Source organism: Dermacentor variabilis, chromosome 7 (assembly GCF_050947875.1).
Source record: "Dermacentor variabilis isolate Ectoservices chromosome 7, ASM5094787v1, whole genome shotgun sequence".
In the NCBI taxonomy this organism is placed as follows: domain Eukaryota; kingdom Metazoa; phylum Arthropoda; class Arachnida; order Ixodida; family Ixodidae; genus Dermacentor; species Dermacentor variabilis.
In genome coordinates this window covers 31,571,597-31,591,676 of record NC_134574.1, presented here as the reverse complement: position 1 = coordinate 31,591,676, position 20,080 = coordinate 31,571,597, and positions in this window count along the sequence as shown.

Below are 20,080 nucleotides of genomic sequence, written 5' to 3'. Positions count from 1 at the left end.
GAATTTGGGTTCGCGTAGAATCTAGAGAATTTCACTTTCTGAAAAATTTCGGTCTACGGCGGAATTTCGCACCGAATGTTCCTGTGAAGAAACGGTAATGAAACTAAATAGTTTATGAATATTTTTGTTGTGGTTGTGATATTATGTTAGTGGTTGATTGGCTCACTACAATGCTAATTATTGCTGGCTAAGTCAGAAGGTAACAGATAACCGGCCCTCAAGTGATTAGGATGCCTAGAGGGTAAATTAAGGCCACGGAGAAGCATCTCAGTGACCCTAATAGCTTATGCTACGTAGATCTTATTGTCGGTGATGTATTCATGGCATCACTGAGAGCCGAATACAACTTGATGCTTGGTATTTTGTGAATGGAAGATCCCTTGACGCTTGTACATTCAAAGTTGCCTTTACTATTTAGAGTTCGCCCATCTGTGCACATTATGAAAGAGCCAAACTGCTCTACATGGGTCAGGCTAGGCTTCGATTAGCAATTTTGCAGTAATTTTCAGTCGAGTTCATTTTTAAATTCATATGGGCTGGACCTGTTTCGGCACTGTCATTGACAATACCGATAAACGTAATTCTTCTAATCATGTCGTTTCTTTATTTCTTTTGCGTAACATAACAATAGAAAAACTTGAAAGCTAAAAAATAAAATGCAAACAAAAAAAACGTTATTTACGCATTGCCTATTATGTTACTGCAGCTTCATATAGTAACGAGATTTTGACTATTAAAGCATACTTTCTAGTCAAGAGGTTGGTTTCAGTAGAAATAGTGATGCGTGGCTTTATTTTCATTGCTATGAAATATTCATGATTGCCACCACTGAGTTTTTTTCTTTTGTGTGTGTGGGCATCAACTCTCTAGATGGCCTAGATGACAGCGGTGAAGTTTGTTATATGGGGCTAGTAATTACTACATTTTTCATGTTACCTTTCAAAGCAGTGAGTTGAAAGGTCTAGGAGAGCATATTTATCAGTTTTTGTTGCACCCCTGTGTGATGAGCAGTAAACTTCGACGAACGTAAAATGAGCGCTCGATGATCTTCATACACGCGCTGTGATAGCTAATCAACTTTTGTATAATACTTTTTTGAACGTTATTTCACTGTAGTGCTTCTCCACTATTGCTGTTAATAACTGTCATGTAGTTTTCGTATCTCTCTTTTATCGCTGTACTATGTTTCGTTGTTACCAAAGTGAACGTGTACTGAAGTCTAATCTGATGCAATTTGGTCGGCTCTTTAAAAAGAAATCAATTATATATACTTCTGGTTCAATTTAAATAGGACACAGAAATAATAATATTTGGGGTTTTACGTGCCAAAACCACTTTCTGATTATGAGGCACACCGTAGTGGAGGACTCCGGAAATTTTGACCACCTGGGGTTCTTGAACGTGCACCTAAATCTAAGCACACGGGTGTTTTCGCATTTCGCCCCCATCGAAATGCGGCCGCCGTGGCCGGGATTCGATCCCGCGAGACACAGAAACTGTACACCACAAATGCTGGAATGCGTAAAGTCTTTGTGGCGTCGGTACCTTGTTCTAAAGCTGTAGATTTTCTAAGTATGTGGCTGAGCTTGCACCGTTGGCGCGTCCGCATCGTTGCACCAATCCGGGAGATAGTGCAGCCTGGAGTTTCCGGGCTACCGGCTGCAGGGCCGGTGCCACTGAGTATGTGCACTCGTTGTCAGGCCTAGGTCACCATGCCATCGTCGTCATATAGCCGTTGTCACGTCAGCTAACGCCATCTCCGTTACACAGTCTTCGTCACGTGATCGTCTTCACACACTTTTCACCTCATTGTCGAAATGCCGACGATTCATGCCGCCACTATCGCAACATCGTCGCCACAGAGTCGTCGTCATGCATTCATTTTTATACCGACATTGTGGCGCTGCCGTGGTAATTAAATCACTGTACTTCCGGCTTTATGACCTGATCCTTGTCATAGCCTAAACGTCACACGATCGTTGTCCTATATTTGTCGTCATCCCACGGATCTCATTTCATTTTATTTCATTTTATTACCCTAAAGGCACCAATAAATGGGGTGTTTCATAAGAGGTGGCAAGAATAAAAATGCATTGTCACACTAACAGGCAGTTTTTGCATTTTCGACCAGTTGCGACGGGCCCATGGCGACCGCGACGTCGTTAGGTCGGCCGTTCCAGTCTGCAGCTGTGCGACGAAAGAAATAATTTGAAAACGGGACCTGTAGCTGATGGCTGCTACGGTGCGATATGCGTATAATGGGAAGGATATAATGTGCGATACGCACAGGGCTTTGAAAGTATTTGTGAAATAATGACAGGCTGGTTAAGCGACGACGGAGCGATATGGCGGATAATGTGGATGCAGTTTGTAAGGAGGAAACGCTGATATGATAAGAATATGACGAGTGATGGAAACGACTGTCGCGATTATGTACAGATTCGAGATAATTAATAAAGTATGCTTGATGAGAATTCCAAAAAGCCGATTCAAATTCTAGTTTTGACCTGACAAATTATTTGTAGGCTGGTTATTTTACATCTTCAGGAGAATGATATAGATGGCGTTTTAAATATCCTTTAAACATCCCGTTCGCGGACGATATTATGTTACAATACGATAATTCAAACATCGCTCGAAAGTGTTGCTCCTAAATACGCCTACGAGTGAACTATTTGTACCGGAGCTTCAGAGATAACGCAAGGAAATACGAGAGGATTACGGTGACAGTTAGTGGACAAAAATTTACACTAACCTGGTTTTAAGTTCCATTACCCACTCTTTACGCCAGTTCTGGACAGCATTAAGGTCACTTAGAACGGATTAGTGAATGGTGGAAAGAATAACACGATATATCACACAATCGTCCACGAAGGTAAGTAGGTGCGATGTTACGTTTAAGAGCAAATCATTTATTTATATCAGGAAAAGTAGAGGGCCGAGAACGGATCCCTGTGGGATGCCTAACGTTGCAGAGACTGAATTAGAATTTCTTTAATAATGTGACAAATTGTGAACGGTTTGCCAAAATTCTTCAATCCAGTTCAGTATATTGAGTGCAAATTTCAGCGGGAATGTTTTATCAGTAGGCGTTCATCTCGTACTTTATCAAAGGCTTTAGCAAAATCTAAAAATATTACGTCGGACTGAAGATTAGAATCAAGGTTAGAGTACAGATCAAGTAAAAATGCGGCAAGCTGAGTCTCGCAGCAGTAACCGCGGCGAAGCCCGTGCTGCGGCCCTATAATGTAAAGCTATTCCAACAGGCTTTTATTCGAAACTCCTTACGTCAAACTTACATAACCACCAACGTTGTTGTGTTGTGTTGCCTGAACAGTGCAATCAAACGCTCTCCTCGTTTATAGAAGGTCACTTTTGTTTGCTTTCAAAACGACTAAGAGTGCCTACATTGAGCGGTTTTTCGTATCCGATTGGCTCACAAGAGGCGAGGAACACACTTAAGTCAAAAGAGTTTCGATGGGGCCGAGCGAGCGCACTAACACAATGAAGAGGGAAGTACTGGCGTCTGCGATTGGTCCCTTTCCCTTACTTGCTTTGCGGTGGCTTGCCTAAAATCGTGGTGGCGTGCAATGGACAGTCAAAAATGCCACTAAAACGAATGCTCTGCAAAAATTGTTGGCAGAGCGATGTCGTATACGTGCCAAAAAGGCTGGATAATGATATACGGTCATGCAAAAACTTTTGTTAGAGACAAATAAACCCCTGTTCTCCGGCAGGTGCCAGTAGCTCGTGCCTGAGCGATCGGCGGCGGCCGTCTTCTGTTCCTTTCGGAGCGGGCAGTGTCCGGCTGTTCAGAACGAAATTCATTTTTTGGTCGGCATATTATTCAATCTTTAATGGAAAACATGAGGAATATGGGAGATGGAAATTCAAGATGGTGGGCAATACGAGAACAAGGGGAAAGCAGGTCGGCCTAATCCCAGGTCGGCCTATTGTGTCTAATAAGAACACACCTACTGAGTCACTATATTAATTCTTAAATTACCACCTGTCAAACATCCCAACCACACTCGCATCTTTCGTTCAAGACACGCCGCACTTCCTTCGAATTATCGACGGCATCAACGCCAACCAAATCCTTTCCGACCGCGCTATTGTAGACATTATGGATGTTTCTGCCCTTTACACCAACATTCCTATGAGTGAAGGAATAGAAGCCATTTCTAGATCCCTCGTAATCAATCCCCAAGCGCACGCTCCTGAAGTTTACTTATCGCTCCTTAGGTTAGTTCTCACGCTCAACTATTTCGAATTCGATTCTATTCACTACCTGCAAACTTTCGGCACTACCATGGGTACGCCATTCGCTCCCACGTATGCGAACATCTTCATGGGATAGCTTTAAGCAGACCTGTTGACATCCTACCCTTTAAGACCCCACACCTATCTTCGTTACATTGACGACATATTTATATTATGGGAACACGGAACACGCGCCTCAACCGACCTAATTAGCCATTTCAATTGCTTTCACCCGAGTATTAAATTTACTGCTCACCACTCCCCTACTCATATTAACTTGCGGGACATGACGGTCTACGTAGAAAACGGAAAACTGAGAACAAAACTTTACCGGAAGCCTACAGATAGCCAGCAATATTTAGACTACAACAGTCATCACCCGCGACATTGCAAGCGAGGAATTTTTGTCGGACAAGCGAAACGATTAAGAACAATCTGCAGCGAAGACTGCGATCATATCCACCACCTAAATGACCCTAACACAACGCTAGCAGAAAGGAACTATCCCCAAGTTGCTCTCGATAGAGCTTATGATGCCGCGTCAAAATTCGAGAGACAGTCGGAACAGGCGAAGAAACAGCCCACACTAAAAGTGGCAGACCGCCGGCCTTTATAATAAAACATTCTAATGTACTCCCAAACATACGCAACAGCCTAAGAAAATGCCACCCAATATTATCAAACAACGAGCTTCTGAGAAAAGCGTTCCCGGATGTACCCAGAGCTACCTATCGCCGAAACAGGTAATTTAAGGACATTTTACTGCACGCAAAAGTCAGCCAACAGCATTCCACCGTAATAAAAGCATGTTGTCGACCAGGTGCAAAACCTGCAGGCACCTGCAAAGTGACATTAAAATTAAAACCACTGCAAATAGTTATACACATTAAGTCAAATCTAGCTTCACTTTTACCAGTTCAGCAATGATTATATCCTTGAATGTTCCTTCTGTAAAAAACAATATATCGGTGAAACAGGACAATCAATGAACGCCAGATTAAACGGACATTGCGCGGACCCAGGTAAAAAGCATCCCAAAGCCGTCGCCGAGCATTTCAACTAACCAGGTCATAACTTTGATGACCTTAAACTCTATATCTTACAGTCAAATATCCGTTCTGAACGAGAAAGAAAATACAAAGAATCATACCTTATCCATAAGTTCAAGACATTGTAACCAATAGGCATAAACGTTTCAAAGGTAGCTTTAGAATCTATTCGCTATGCTAAATTCAAGCTATAGGCAACAACACTTAGTATGATTTCTTGGCTTATCCCCCTTCTTTTTCTTTTTTTCCTTTCCTTTCCTCTTTTTTTTTCAGCCGGCGTGGCAGAAGCGGTGGACACACCGCCTAACACGCGTGCGTTGACAGACTGAAGGGGGGGAGGGGGCCGTGGCCTTGGCCTTGTGCACAGCATCCCTTTGCTCTCAATTCGACAGGCTAACACACCTTCACGCGTTGGCGCACCCTCTCTTCTTAGACCCTCCCTCCTTTAGAAGAACCACACCTACATATACCTTGGCGAGGAAAGCATACGTCGCCTTGAAGAAAAGTGCACTTGTCGAAACGCTGGCTCCTGCTTTCACCTTGTTCTCGTTTTGCTTATCGTCTATCTTTAATGGGTACACGTCACATTGACGCAATGAGTTTTCGCGGTTTTGTGACATCGGGTGACAGACAGTTAGTGTGAGTGCAGCCTGAAACCTTTTGACCAATAGCAGAGGGTTAATGGCGAAAAGCTGTCGAATCAGAAATAATGTTATTTTCGGTAGAATCATGCATAGTCATTGTATACACGTCACTTCAGATCGACAGTTATCGCGGTTTTTGTGAGGTTGCATGTCAGACACACGAGGTGGGGTTGTCCAAAAAAGGTTTTCACTAGTGTTGGAGGGCTGACTGCAGAGTTTGACTAAAGAAGTTTGGAAAAGCTTTACGTTATAGCACGCCTGGACAGGATTGAATAAGTTATTCGAGTCAACGAATGCCATGATGTAAGTATGGATAACGTGTTCTATTATTTTGCAGGAAATTATACTTAGTGAATTGGGACGGTAATTTAGAGGTTTGTTCTTGTTACCTGACTGGTAGACTGGTGCGACCTTCCCTTGTTTCCAATCTTTGGGCAGCTGGCTTGTGAGGAGTCACTATGTAAATTAAAAGCACAGCAGAGATGAACCTGTGTCTTTGGTTCCTGATGCGCTTCCTGATGCGGGGCGTCAAGCAACAACTTTTCTCCGGACTGACTCGCAGCCCACCCAAGACCGTAGCTGAGTTGTCTGCTGAGGCATCGACAATCGAGGAAACTCTGGAAATGTGCAAGCGGCAATATAACCGCCAGGGGCTCACGCCGCAGTACACCATCCAAGGACTCGGTTCCGACGACCTTAAGGAGACTATAAGCGCCTTTGTGCTCGAAGAATTGCGCAAGGTCTTGCCTTCGTCGCAGCCTCAATTGGCCTCAATCGCCGACATCATGGAAGATGAGGTTCAGCGGTCGCTTGAAGTTCCTGAGGTGCAACTTCAATTATCGCAGCCCCAGCCAGAAACGATGACCTACGCCGCCATTGCACGCCGTCAAGGTCAACTCTCCGCGACCGCGCCAGGACCGTCTAACGCCGCAATTACATTGTCCGCCGCCGCCACCAGCACGCCTACCCGTCACCCAGCCCACCTACGCGAGGAAGACGGACATTTGGCGAGCCCCCCGACCACCGTCCGCTCTGCCATCACTGCGAAAAAGCCGGCCATGAGTACATAGCGCAACTAGGGACTGAGAGGCTTTGCCGTCAACGCACCGCGTCCACAGCTTGGGGAGCGTGCACGTGACATCGCCAATAACCTAGCCGCCACTCAGTGGAACTCTCCACGACTGTCCCGTTCGCCAGCATGAAGCCTCTACCTGTCGCCGCAACAACGACCATACACTGGCCTAGCCCGGGGCTGGTCCGGCAGCCCATATCCGGAAATCTAAAAGCCGCAACCGATGGAGGTGTGGTTGCTGTTCGTCGAACTACCGAAGATCCTCCTACGTCGACGAAGACGCCGAAGAGACTATCTCTACAACATAACAACGACGACACACCGCCGTCCCGACGAAGCCTGGCAGCAAAGAATACGCCTATGAAGGAAGACCTGACGACGCTACTTTCCAGCCACAGGTCAAGGCGATGCAGCCGTGATCCGAAACCAAGGCCTAACTGTAACGCAAGACAAAGAACCTTCGACCTCGACGTGCTTCACGACGGCCACGCAGTCACCGCCTTAGTAGACACAGGAGCCGGTTACTCCATCATGAGTGGACCCATCGCGACCCAGTTGAAGAAAGTTAAGACTGCATTCGAAGGCCATCAAATTCGGACAGATAAAGCACACCTCTTAACGCCGACTGGAATCTGCACGGCAAGAATTACCGTTCACCACCGGACCTACCCTGCCACCTTCATTATCCTCCAACAGTGTTCACCAGACGTCATTATCGGCACGGACTTCCTGAACCAACACGGCGCAGTCATCGACGTCAAGTGGAAATCGATAATGATGTGGGAAGATACAGCGTTACCACCGGAGAGCGCTTGTAGTCGCCACGCCTTGAGTGTGCTCGAAGATCAAGGGAGCGTCCCACTGCGCTCCATAATTATCATTTCCGTCAGCACCGAAACCCACGCTGACGTTGAAGGCGTCATCGAGGGTGACCAACGTCTACTACTCGACCGTGAAATTTGTGTCGCAAGAGGGATCGCCGAACTGCACGGAGGAAAAACGAAGGTGTTGCTGACAAACTTCAGCCAGGAGTTCAAGCACGTCTACAAAGACACGACAATGGTGTACATCGAGACAATTGATTAAACCAGCAATGCATTTGCATTCTCGGATTCTGCCGCATCTACCCCGACGACCATAGTTCCCGAAGTAGACTTCAACGTAAATCCAAGGCTCCGCCCTGAGTAAGCAGCAACAGATCAGACCTCTTCTACGAAGATACAAAGAGTGTTTTTCGAAGTAATCGAGGATTAGACAAACACCAGCCGCAAAGCATCGCACACTAACTGAAGAGTGCGCTCGACCACTCCGCCAGAGCCCTTACCGAGTTTCGACGCGAGAACGTGAAGTTATTAGGCAACAAGTCGATGAAATGCGATGCTACGACATCATCGAGCCGTCGAAAAGCCCGTGGGCATCTCCTGTAGTCTTGGTGAAGAAAAAGGACAGAAACCTACGTTTCTGCGTCGATTATCGTCGATTGAACAAGATCACGAAGAAGGACGTATACCCCCTACCACGGATAGACAACGCATTGGATCGGCTCTGCAACGCTAAATACTTCTCGTCGATGGACCTCAAGTCTGGCTATTGGCAAATAGAAGTCGACGAAAGAGATCGCGAGAAGACCGCCTTCATCACGCCAGACGGCCTCTATGAGTTCAAGGTCATGTCATTCGGAGTATGCTCTGCGCCTGCAACGTTTCAGCGCGTCATGGACAGGGTGTTAGCAGGATTGAAGTGGCAGACGTGTCTTCTTTACTTCGATGACGTCGTTATTTTCGAAGGAAATTTCCACGATCACCTTAGGCGGCTTGTGACAGTATTAGAGGCCATCAAGACATCAGGGCTTACTCTGAAACCGGGAAAGTGCTGCTTCGCTTAGGATGAACTTCTGTTCCTAGGCCACGTAATCAGCGAATCTGGAGTCCGCCCCGACCTGCAGAACACAGCTGCCATAGCAAAGCTTCCGCAGCCCATCGATAAGAAGGTAGTACGTAGATCCCTTGGCATGTGTGCCTATTATAGCTTGCTTCGTGAAGGACCTTTCCCGCATCGCGGAGCCCATTACCCATCTAACGAAATGTGATGTCGATTTCAAGTGGGAAATAGCGCAGGCCGATGCATTTCAAGAACTCAAACGACACATGCAGTCGCCACCCGTGCTTGCACACTTCGACGAGAACTCCGATACCGAAATCCACACTGACGCCAGTTGCCTAGGCCTCGGTGCCGTCCTAGTCCAAAGGACGGACTTGAACGGGTGATATCTTACGCTAGCCGGTCGCTGTCAAAAGCGGAAGCCAATTATTCTACAACTGAAAAGGAATGCCTCGCCATCACTTGGGCTACATCAAAATTCCGCCCTTACTTATATGGAAGGCTATTCAAAGTAGTCAGCGATCATTCCGTGTTGTGTTGGCTAGCTAACTTAAAGGACCCTTAAGGACGGCTGGCACGGTGCAGCCTCAGATGGCAAGAAAATGACGTCACGGTAATCTACAAGTCCGGACGAAAACACTTCAACGCCGACTGCCTATCACGTGCACCTATCGATCCGCCGCTGCAAGACGACAAGGACGACAACGCCTTTCTTGGAATAATAAGCGCGGAAGACTTCACTAAACAGCGGCGAGCAGACCCGGAGCTAAAAGGCCTCGTCGAGTATTTAGAAGGGAACACCGACGTTGTCCTAGGGGATTTAGTTGCGGATTTTCTTCGTTCACACTACAAAACAACCTGCTCGTAAAGAACTTCTCACCTGTCCGCGCCAACTACCTTCTTGTTGTTCCGTCAGCGCTGCGTCCAGATGTACTGCACGCCTGCATGATGATCCAACCACTGGGCACCTCGGATTCTCCCGGACGCTGTCGAGGATACAGGAAAGGTATTACTAGCCACGTCTGACCGCCGACGTCGCCCATTAAGTCAAGATATGCGGAGACTGTCGGCGACGCAAGACACTACCGACAAGACCAGCAGGATTACTACAGCCAATCGAACCTCCTTGCCGTGCATTTCAACAGATCGGGATGAATCTTTTGGGACCGTTTCCGACGTCAACGTCCGGAAATAAGTGGATCATCGTGGCAACGCACTATCTAACCCGCTTCACTGAAACTAAAGCTCTACCGAAAGCAGCGCAGGCGAAGTGGCGAAATTTTTTGTCGGAAACATCCCGCTGCGGAGATGGCGCCCCAGAAGTCCTTATCACCGACAGAGGAACGACCTTTACAGCAGAGCTCACCCAAGCCATTCTGCAATAGAGCCAGACAAGCCACAGGACGACAACTGCCTACCACCCGCAGACGAATGGTCTCACGGAGCGCTTGAATAAGACCCTCGCCGACATGCTAGCAATGTACGTCGACGCCCAACACAAGACATGGTATGCCGTTGTGCCGTACGTAACCGTCGCTTACAACACATCGGTGAAATTTAGTAGAGCAATGAAGGGGGCTAGTTGGTGAACGTTCATCGTTATATTGCGCTCAGTTTTACACAGACGATATTAAGTGAAGGACGGGACATGGACGGACGAAGCGCAAACTACCAACTGTTTCATACTGTTAAAGAACGAGCTTATATACAAGGAGATATAAAAAGATATGACAAGGTGACGACATGTGATCATAGTTCGGGTCAGTCATACATCGTTCGCTAGCACCCGTTCGCCCTGGCAAACTCGACCTCAGTTTCGATAATCGCGATGGACGGAGTGCTTACGTAGATCTCTTTTTCTTTAGCTATCGCAAGCGCATCATTGTCATCAGTCATTGGCACATCAAAAACAAAAACGGAGCGAGAAATATGGCAGGCGCTTACGATAGCTAAAGAAAAAGAGATGTGCGTAAGTACTCCGTCCATCGCGCTTCTCGAAGCTGAGGTCGAGTTTGCTAGGGCGAACGGGTGAACAATGTGAACGATGTATGCCTGACCCGAACTATGATGACATGTCGTCAACTTGTCATATCTTCTTTATTATATGTCCCCCCCCCGCCATATCTCCTTGTATATAAGCTCGTCCTTTAACAGTATTAAACAGTTGGTAGTTTGCGCTTCGTCCGTCCACGCCCGTCCTTTACTTAATATCGTCTGTGGAAAACTCAGGGCAATATAACCATGAACGTCGGTGCAAGAAACAACACAGATCACGCTGTTTAAGCTGGTTTACGGAAGAAACCCAACGACGACGCTCGATGCCATGCTGCCACACGTCACTGACGAAGAGGATCTTGATGTCGCTACCTACCTCCAGCGCGCTGTAGAAGTCCGACGGCCGGCGGGCTAACGGATCAGGAACCAGCAACGTACCGATAGCCGACACTACAACCTCCGACGACGCTACATCGAGTAACAGCCTGGCGACTGTGTTTGGGTTTGCACCCCGATACGCCGATGAGGACTGAGTCAGAACCTATTGCGACGCTATTTCGAACCCTACAAGGCCATTCAAAGTATATGCGCACTGGACTATGAGGTCATGTCAGACGGCATTTCGCATTCACAGCGGCACTGCGCGCAATCTGAAGTGATCGACGTGGGGCGTCTTAAGACCTTTTACGCACGCTGGTGAGCTTCCTTATTTTGTTGTTTTCTTTCCTACGAGTGACAAGAAGCTATCTTCCAGCAAGTACGTAGAGCAGCCATGGCCAGTGGAGTCCCGTATTCAGGACACCACCCGCTCGACCTAAATAGCAACGACCTGGATGGTCCAAATAGATGTTTTCTCTCTCTCTTTCAAGCGAAAGCATTACTGGCCGCGAACGTGCGATTTCACCGTGGCCATGCTCCGCGGAGGCACTTGACGTTACACGCGTTCCTTGTCGTTGCGCTTGCCTCCACTCGCTCCGCCAGCTGCGTCGCATGCCTGATAACATGTCGGAGGATTGAAAAGGGAAGCTCGCGTGCGCTGCAACCACAGTTGACGCGGCACTCTGGACGGTGACAATTCTGATAAGCAGGAGGAGGCCGGGAATCGACATCGGAACAAGATGAAGAGAAAACTTGTGGACCAGAAAACAGACGAACAGCGGGCCGAACGACTGGCTAAACAACGCAACATAGCTAAGTAACCAGGCTAACTTGGACTTGCAATCAAGATTAACGAAGACTAACCATGCTATACCTTTCGCTACGTGTATCCTGGCATAGTCTGGCTAAGCCACTGCGAATTTATTACTTTCGTTTGTTTACAGCATCGGGTCTATGCTTTTTAAGAGGGGGCATTCACACTTGTACTTGTTTGTCCTTATCGGGCGAAACGTTTCACCGCCTAACCAATGTTATCGCACACCGCAGGACGCGCCTGCATGTATCGAACGTTTCTGAAATATTATCGATGGTGCCATCCGCTGTCTGTGACCGAACCTTGTGTAATCTGATTGCATTTCTGCACGACGCGAATAATGTAGAACTTTGTGGAAGGCACGCGGGTCCCAGCGATTACTCTGGAACATTCGATAACTGATGTATAAAAGCCGACACGCTTGACTCGCTGAACAGATTTTCGACGATCGCCGAGTGTGTTCGACGCTATCGTTTTTCTTTCAGTGCAGCCTGCTTTTGAGGGCAGAAGTTTGTTTAATAAAAGTTTCGTTTATCCCAGCTTTACTGCCTTCTTCGCCGTCCCTGCTACGTGACAATACGGCTTTCGATTATGCCAGCGTATGCTTAAAAAGCCGTTGAGCCGCTGGGCATTAGAGCGGAGTGGGTTAGTTCAGACTAGAACCCTAAAAAACATCCTTTACACTGAAATATGCGATAGAAAAAGCAGAATTTTCACATCCCTCAGTTGTTCTGCGAGCGGGAGATCAGGACAAATAACGTGTAGCCCAAGCCTCAGCCCACGCCTGAATATCCGCCTTACACACACGCGACTTTTCTGTCACTTTATTTTTATCGTGTTTATGCGGTGGTAATATATATCAGGAATCTAATGACCAATTAGCCTCTTTTAAAGCTTAATTTACAAAATGAATGAAGGAAAAAAACACATTTTCATGAAATAGTACGTATTGGAGCCTCGCTAGTGGCTGTCGAGGTGGAGTTCTTCACTAACGTAAGCATAAATAGAAATATTATAGCAACATCAATCTATCGTATGTGTTCTGAGCAGTTTTTGTCCTACGTGCGCCTGACAAGCCAAGTGTTCATCCTTGTGTGACTTCTTGAGCAAGAACTTTCCGCTCGAAACCAACGTCGCATTTTCGTGAGAACTCTATCATAAGAGCAAGCAGAAACAATTTAGAGTGAAGGCTTCCTTCCGTTGTTTGTCACTGTCTAGCGAACGAACAAAAAGATAGCACCAGACCGCATCCAAAAGTTGTCTCAGCTCATAGTGAAGGTCTCTATGGCTTTGTCAAATCTTTGCGCGCGTTTCATTCTACTGCTTTCCCTGAAAGAGGCCGTTTCCACAAAGCTCCAATGTGTGCGGCCTTTTGATTGCGAAAAGAAGTGGTAAACTGTCTGCTTTTCATTTCACGCGCCGTTATTGCATTTTTTAAATTTCTGCCTTTTACTTTACTTCTCAGACTCCAGCCTTGAAAGAACGAGAGGGCTGTTTCCATTTTCCCAGGGGCCCTAGAGGCGAGTCGTGATTTATCGCAGTCTTAAGTCGTCGAATGTGGTCTCCGTGTTCGCAGGCTTCGATATTCTTTTTAAAATGTCCCATTTCTTCAAGCTGATAGAATCGCCTTTGCTCCTTCATTGCAGCCTGCTCTTACCGTTTTTTTTTCTTCTATTAAAAGAAGATCTCTTTGTTGGGCGTACGGCTTTGCGTTCCGATTCAGTATTCACGGAGCGGTACAGAACATGAGCATTTTTATAAACTGCACATCTTTAAGGCATGTTGTTGAATGTCGCCGATGCTGATCACCATTTCATGTCGTAGTTATGACACACGCATTCAGTAAACACTATGTCTTCCCGAGAAAGTTCCACAGAACATGTTCGGTGCTTTAGCAGCAGTTAAAGAATTGCTAGTTCTCCCGTAATAGAGAGTAGATGTAAACATGAAATGGCAACTGGAAAAGCAGATTTCTTGGAGATTATGTTAGCCACAATGTTAAAGTGGGTGTAATGCACGCTCACAACGGCAAACCCCACCACACCGCACCAGACCCCATCGCACCACGCCATACAGTGCAATGTGTTTCATATGGACGCTGTGCAGCTAGAAGAAGGAAACCGGCTGAAGGCGGCATGACAGGCAGCGAAAAAAGCCAGGAAGACCGAGCGCACTGCTCAGCTACAAGAAGGAAAAACCCTGAAAGATGCGCCACGCAATGCGGCTCTATCTCTCGAAATGACGCCAAACCCACGCCGCAGGACTCACGGACTGCTGGCTTTCAAAAGAGCACAGGCAACCCTCTCTCAAAGCGAAAAGATGACAATAAACTGTATGGTGCCCTGTATGCCTTTTGAACGCCGCCTATTAGAAATGACAAATAAAACTTCACCTTACTGGAAGTAACAGTTTGAGATATATTGTTAGCCTATATTGGGAAGGACTCGGAAGCAATATATATTGTAACTTGCTTTGGCAGTAACTAGCGTATGTAATGAAGTCCTGTACAAAAGGCTGCGCGACAGAGACCTCATTTTTATAACGTTTGACTGGTTTCCCGGATGATCTCTTTTTTTTCTTGCAACTTGCCCGGTTACTCTCATTTGAGTGCCCGGATAACCGCTCTGGCTTTTGGCTCAAGATCCCTTAAAGGTCGCCGACAACGGGAGCTAAAACAGTTAATGATTAAAAAACTCGTTTAAAGGAAGTGAACTAAATTCTAACGCCTTCCTTGCCGAACGCCCAGGGAATTGGACGGGAGGGAGTAGGCAACAATCGAAAGAAGAGCTGTCTTGTGATCCGATATATTGTACTTCTCAATTATAAAGAGAGTGGTGTTAGATACATAAGAATAAATTATTCATCAAGAGGCTTGTCTATGCAGGAACGTGTCGTAGCTGATGCAAGAGATTAGTTAGGAAAGTGATTAGCTTTGATCACCATCGCCATCATCAACAGCAGAATGACCCTGCTTTGCATCCACTGCAGGATAAAGACCTCACTAAATTGCCCCCGATTGCACCACCTCGTTGGAGCAGATTCCTCTGTGCGATTTTCCAGTCCCTTATCTCATGCCAATTAACCTTCTCCTAGCAGCGTCTACGATTCTCTAGTTCCTGTTTCTTTTTATTGCTTCTATTCTGATAATAGTATAACGGTCATCCGTTCTACACGATTATTTTGGCTATTCTATTTGCTAGTCAAAAGAACCTTTATTTCTTTAAGTCGTAGTTCGTATTAAGATTATAGAGCGCATGAATGTGCTTGCAAGAGATCTGTTTGCAAGCACAGAGCGCTTGCTATGGATGGAGTGAATGAGAGATCTGTTGTGGTATGAGTAATGCTCACTCTCAACGCGATGTACACAAACATTCCAAGAAATCTCACGTGTCCATCAGCCTTTTGATTGCTGGTGTAGAGAAGGAGGGCCCAGAGACCATTCGAAGTGGGTAATAAAAGCGTACACCGAAGGAGTGAGAAAGCCGGAAATAAGTCACAAACGCCGTGTTTTCGACATCACCTATTACTTTCTCACGTCGTCTCCCTCCCTAGCACTGCCCAAAAACTGTGCTGCTCCCCTTCGTAGATATGATTATAGCCGCCGTATTTAATAAGACATGGCGAATAGACACAGCAACAAAACCTGTGCGCAGAGGAGAAGCAACTTTTCATAATAAAATGACATATGGGTAGGAGAGCACTGAACTTCACAGGCTGAAACATGCAGTATCATATACCAACTACATAGCCGGAGAAATTCATTACGAATATTGTAGGATAATCACGGATCTACGTGCGCAGGACAAATCACAAAACTATCTGTAAGCTATGCACCGAGTACTCGACTATTGCCTCTCTGTGCTGTTGTTCCCACCACGAAGGGGTGATGTCGAGTGCCTCTGAAGAAGACCGACTAATTATTTCAGCACCACCGCCTTGACTAGGAACGTGACTACAACCAAGCGACTGGAAGCGTCTTCCATTTTATTAATATTTTATTACTACCTCAGTTCAGACTATTGAAGATTATCGATAGGGTTTGGTGGAGTGCAGCTGTGTTTCAAACTCGATTGCTTATTAGCCCCGAGAACGACCAAGAGGGGCGCTGTGAGCGCCGCTCGCGTGACGTCAGGGCACGGACTCGTGCTTGTCGTCTGCTGCAGTTCGGCCGGTGCCCGGACGCCCTCTGAAAAATGTTTCTGTTTGTTCGCTCTCGTTCCCAATGCTTGTACACTTATGACGGGCCTCTCAAATATATATTTTACGATGACTTTTTTCATGAAAAAGTAATCAAGGAGCTTATTTCCTAGACGACAATATATTTCTCGTAGGCAACGCTATAGTGCCGCCCGAGGGAGCTCAGACCAGTCCATTACGGGTTTTTCATGCGCGGATCTACACTTTACAGTGGTAGCTCACGTGAATAATAAAAGCATAGACGCGAAAGCACAGCACATAACAATATAGTTAAGATTCCATACCCACCATGGTGCAATATGCGTGTCACTATTAAACGCTGACGGTATATGACTTCTACAACTATCTTGATTTTAACCCGCTAAAACATGTTTGCTCACGACGAATAGTGCACGGTATAATATCGATTTTTTTTATTTCTTCAGAGAAACCCTCGGCAGTAACACGAGGACTTAACTACCACTGCAGTTTAGATTCGGCCAGCACCACTAGCGTTCTTAACCGATTCTCAAAATTAGGCCATTCTTCACCGGTTAAACTTAAGTGGCTCTAACTTGAATCAAAGCTTATTGAGGTACAGAAAGGAATGTACCAATACTTTTTTTCACTTTCCGTGTTACACGTTCAAGTCACCTGAGCAATTAACTGGTGCTTCTTGCTTGAGAAACAGACATGATGAATCTGTTTGGAGAACTGACACACGCTGCTCCGGTCAAATATTTGAGTGAAATATGCCTTTTGTACGGGTTCGCTGCAGCCAGCAAGAAGCCGAAGGCCCATTCATTAGTAGTGTTGTACATACTTAAGATATCATTGTTCCCCAGTGGAGGCCAAGTGTTCATGTGAGACTTGTGGTGTCTTCTTTAAGAGGCGGGGACGCGAGGTTTTCTTTTATGCACTGATGAAGCAAATAGTTTTCAGTCTGTGTAATTAAACAACCCAGGATCGAGATATGTTGAGGCAGAATGTGTTTGCATTTTCCATTTCAACGCAGCCTAAGCTGCGCTGTAGCGCCTCGAGTATGCTATAGGCATTGTAATTGGAGCTGTAAAGAGCTACTTCATGGTTTCAATTCGAAGTTGTAGTGAACTGCTGGGTTTCGCGAACAACGCGTGCCTCGCCAGAAAGACAGTCGGTTATTTCGGTTGCGGGAGGGGTCTGCCATATCGTCGAGAAAAGCTACTGAGGGTTGTTACGACACATTTCATCGCTTACATGTGATTGGTTCTCGATCTCAACCAGAAAATTTTCTTTCATGTGATTGCTGTTATGGTATTTGTGAAGTATATGTATACTATACACGATGCGCCGTCGTGTTAACAGCCAATGCATTTCTGGGTGCCTATTTCAGAAAACGGTGAAAGTAGTACCAAACCTTTTCACATAAACTGCGCGCCTATCTGTTCCATTTAGGCCATAATACAGTTGCCACATTTGGTTAAAACAACTCACCAGACTGATAAGAATTATGATGAAAGCTTCGTGGCCAGTGTCCTTCTAACCCGGATTTATAATGTTGACACCAAATATAAAGGTATTTCTTCCATGTAAAATGCAATGTCTCTCATACTTAAGTAATAAGGGAATGTTAAGTGTTTAAAGGAGCATCATAAATAACTTCGCGTGCTGAACATGCAAACGTTATTTTTAAGCAAAATTTATGAACAGACAGGGTGCATATATGCATTGCAAGACGAGTAGACCCCTTCAGCGCTACATAGCTTGCGATATACAAGTCGCAAATTTTCATAACTCACGCGGTTTCAAAGAAGAAACTGTTGTCCACGCATGGTAACTGAAATAATCCGAAATAATCTTTTGTAAGTACAACTCAATCCGCCAGTACCCCAAGCACGCACCAAGAAAACGCGCGCGCGCGGCAGCCGAGCGAGCCGGAGCGAGCGGCGTCCTGGCCGTGACGTCACTCGCGAGAGGGCGCCACTCTCGCCGCTATAGGCTCTAGCCGCAGAGCTGCCTCCTGCAATGTTCTTTCCTCCCCAACGAATACGTGATGAGTAGTGACACGTTAGGCTGTGAAGCCATACCGCTCTTGCGAACTTTTTAAATTTTGATTTGGGAGTTTGTTCCAGAGAAAAATTCTCTGTCATTGCCCTGGTCGCAGAAATGGGCTAAACACATCGAAAGTGGTTCCATGCGTGTACTAGGATCAACGTGGGTTTTCTATAGAATGTAACCACTCAATGTCACATAGGTGGTATGTTGTTGGCCGTTGTTTTCGCAGTGCCACGGGCAGTGCAAAAGCACAATTCGTAAACGTGAATGACACGTCTCCCCCTCCCATCGGGTGCTCTCATAGTTACGCCTGGGGGTTTGCTCTGGATGATGCCCGCCAATCACCCATCATAAGTAGTTAAGCGAGGCCATTTTCAACGCGCACATCAGAGAACTAATGATTTGAGGGCTAGAGGTGTGAAAATTTTTAAACTGACGCACTTAATGCTGTGTGCAGTCTGTGATCAGCAGCCGCAAAGTGATCGTTCACTTTGATATTGTGACATTGCTAATGAAGAATAATAAATAAATATTATTTGTAACAAGGTATTGGTAAAAATAACTCAAATATATATTTGCGGCTTCGTTAAATTTTGTGATCATTCAGTAACAGCCCGTAAAACGAGCGGCCGACGGGGAAGATGCACACACTCATACCGCTTAACAAGTGCAGGGTTATCCCAAGCATTTACGAGATTCCGTATTAGAGTGTGTGCTCAGGTTTGAGCTGAGACCAACCAATCTTCAAGTCTAGAATCCGGACAGAAGCCCATACTGCAGTCGTTCCTTGCATGCCCACCTTGTCGCATAATTTGAAAAATAAAGAGCAAGGTGACGTCCATGTTGTATTTTGGCTGCTGAAAAGCTGCCCAAGCTATGAAAATAATCGGATTCAAGCTTGAAGAAAGTGGTGAAATGCACAATTTGGCAGACAAAGACGTTTCTTTGATGTATCGTGAATGTTACGCACAGCGAGCTGTTATGTTTCGAAAAATGTATGGTGGGAACAACTACCGACGTGTGAATTTCATATTATCAAAGGACAAGTAAAAAGGTAGAAAAGTAGAAAAATAGCTATGTGGCTGACCACAGTGCCCGGTACGGGGGCGTTCCGGTGTTTGAAAAATTGTATTATTATAAAAGCTGAAGAATCGACGACATGACAAATTATTGAAGGTGATTTGATTGGCAGGCTTAGCAAGCAATATTTCCGCACCCCTTCCATATTTTATTTATTTATTTATTAGAGTACCCTAAGGGCCCGTTGGGGCATTACATAGGGGGGAACGAAAAAGTTGAAGCCTGAGCGAAATGTGTACAATGCAGATATATGAAGGCATTGGGAACCATAAAAAAACGATCGAAACATCTAGCAGAAGCCAAAATAAAAAAATAATAAAAGAAACTTAGAAAAGAAAGGAAGAAAGAAAAGGGAAACGGAGTTTATACAGTGTTTAGTAGCGTGAAACACGCATAAAAACCTAAAATGCGATTCAAACAATCAGTACCCATCAGTACACAAGTTTGAGTATACAATCGAATGATGATTTAGGTACACAGCCTACACAGATACATATCAGATGAAACGGAATGAATTTTAGACAATGCCAAGCACATGAAAACACTGTTTAAGTAAACATACAACCAAATGTGCGTTCGGACAGGTTGATGCACTCGAAAAAGGTTAGCTGTGCTGCATGAAATGAAGATGATTCCGTAGGCGAGACAATGTTTTCAGGTAGTGAGTTCCATTCGGCAATATATAAATCTAGAG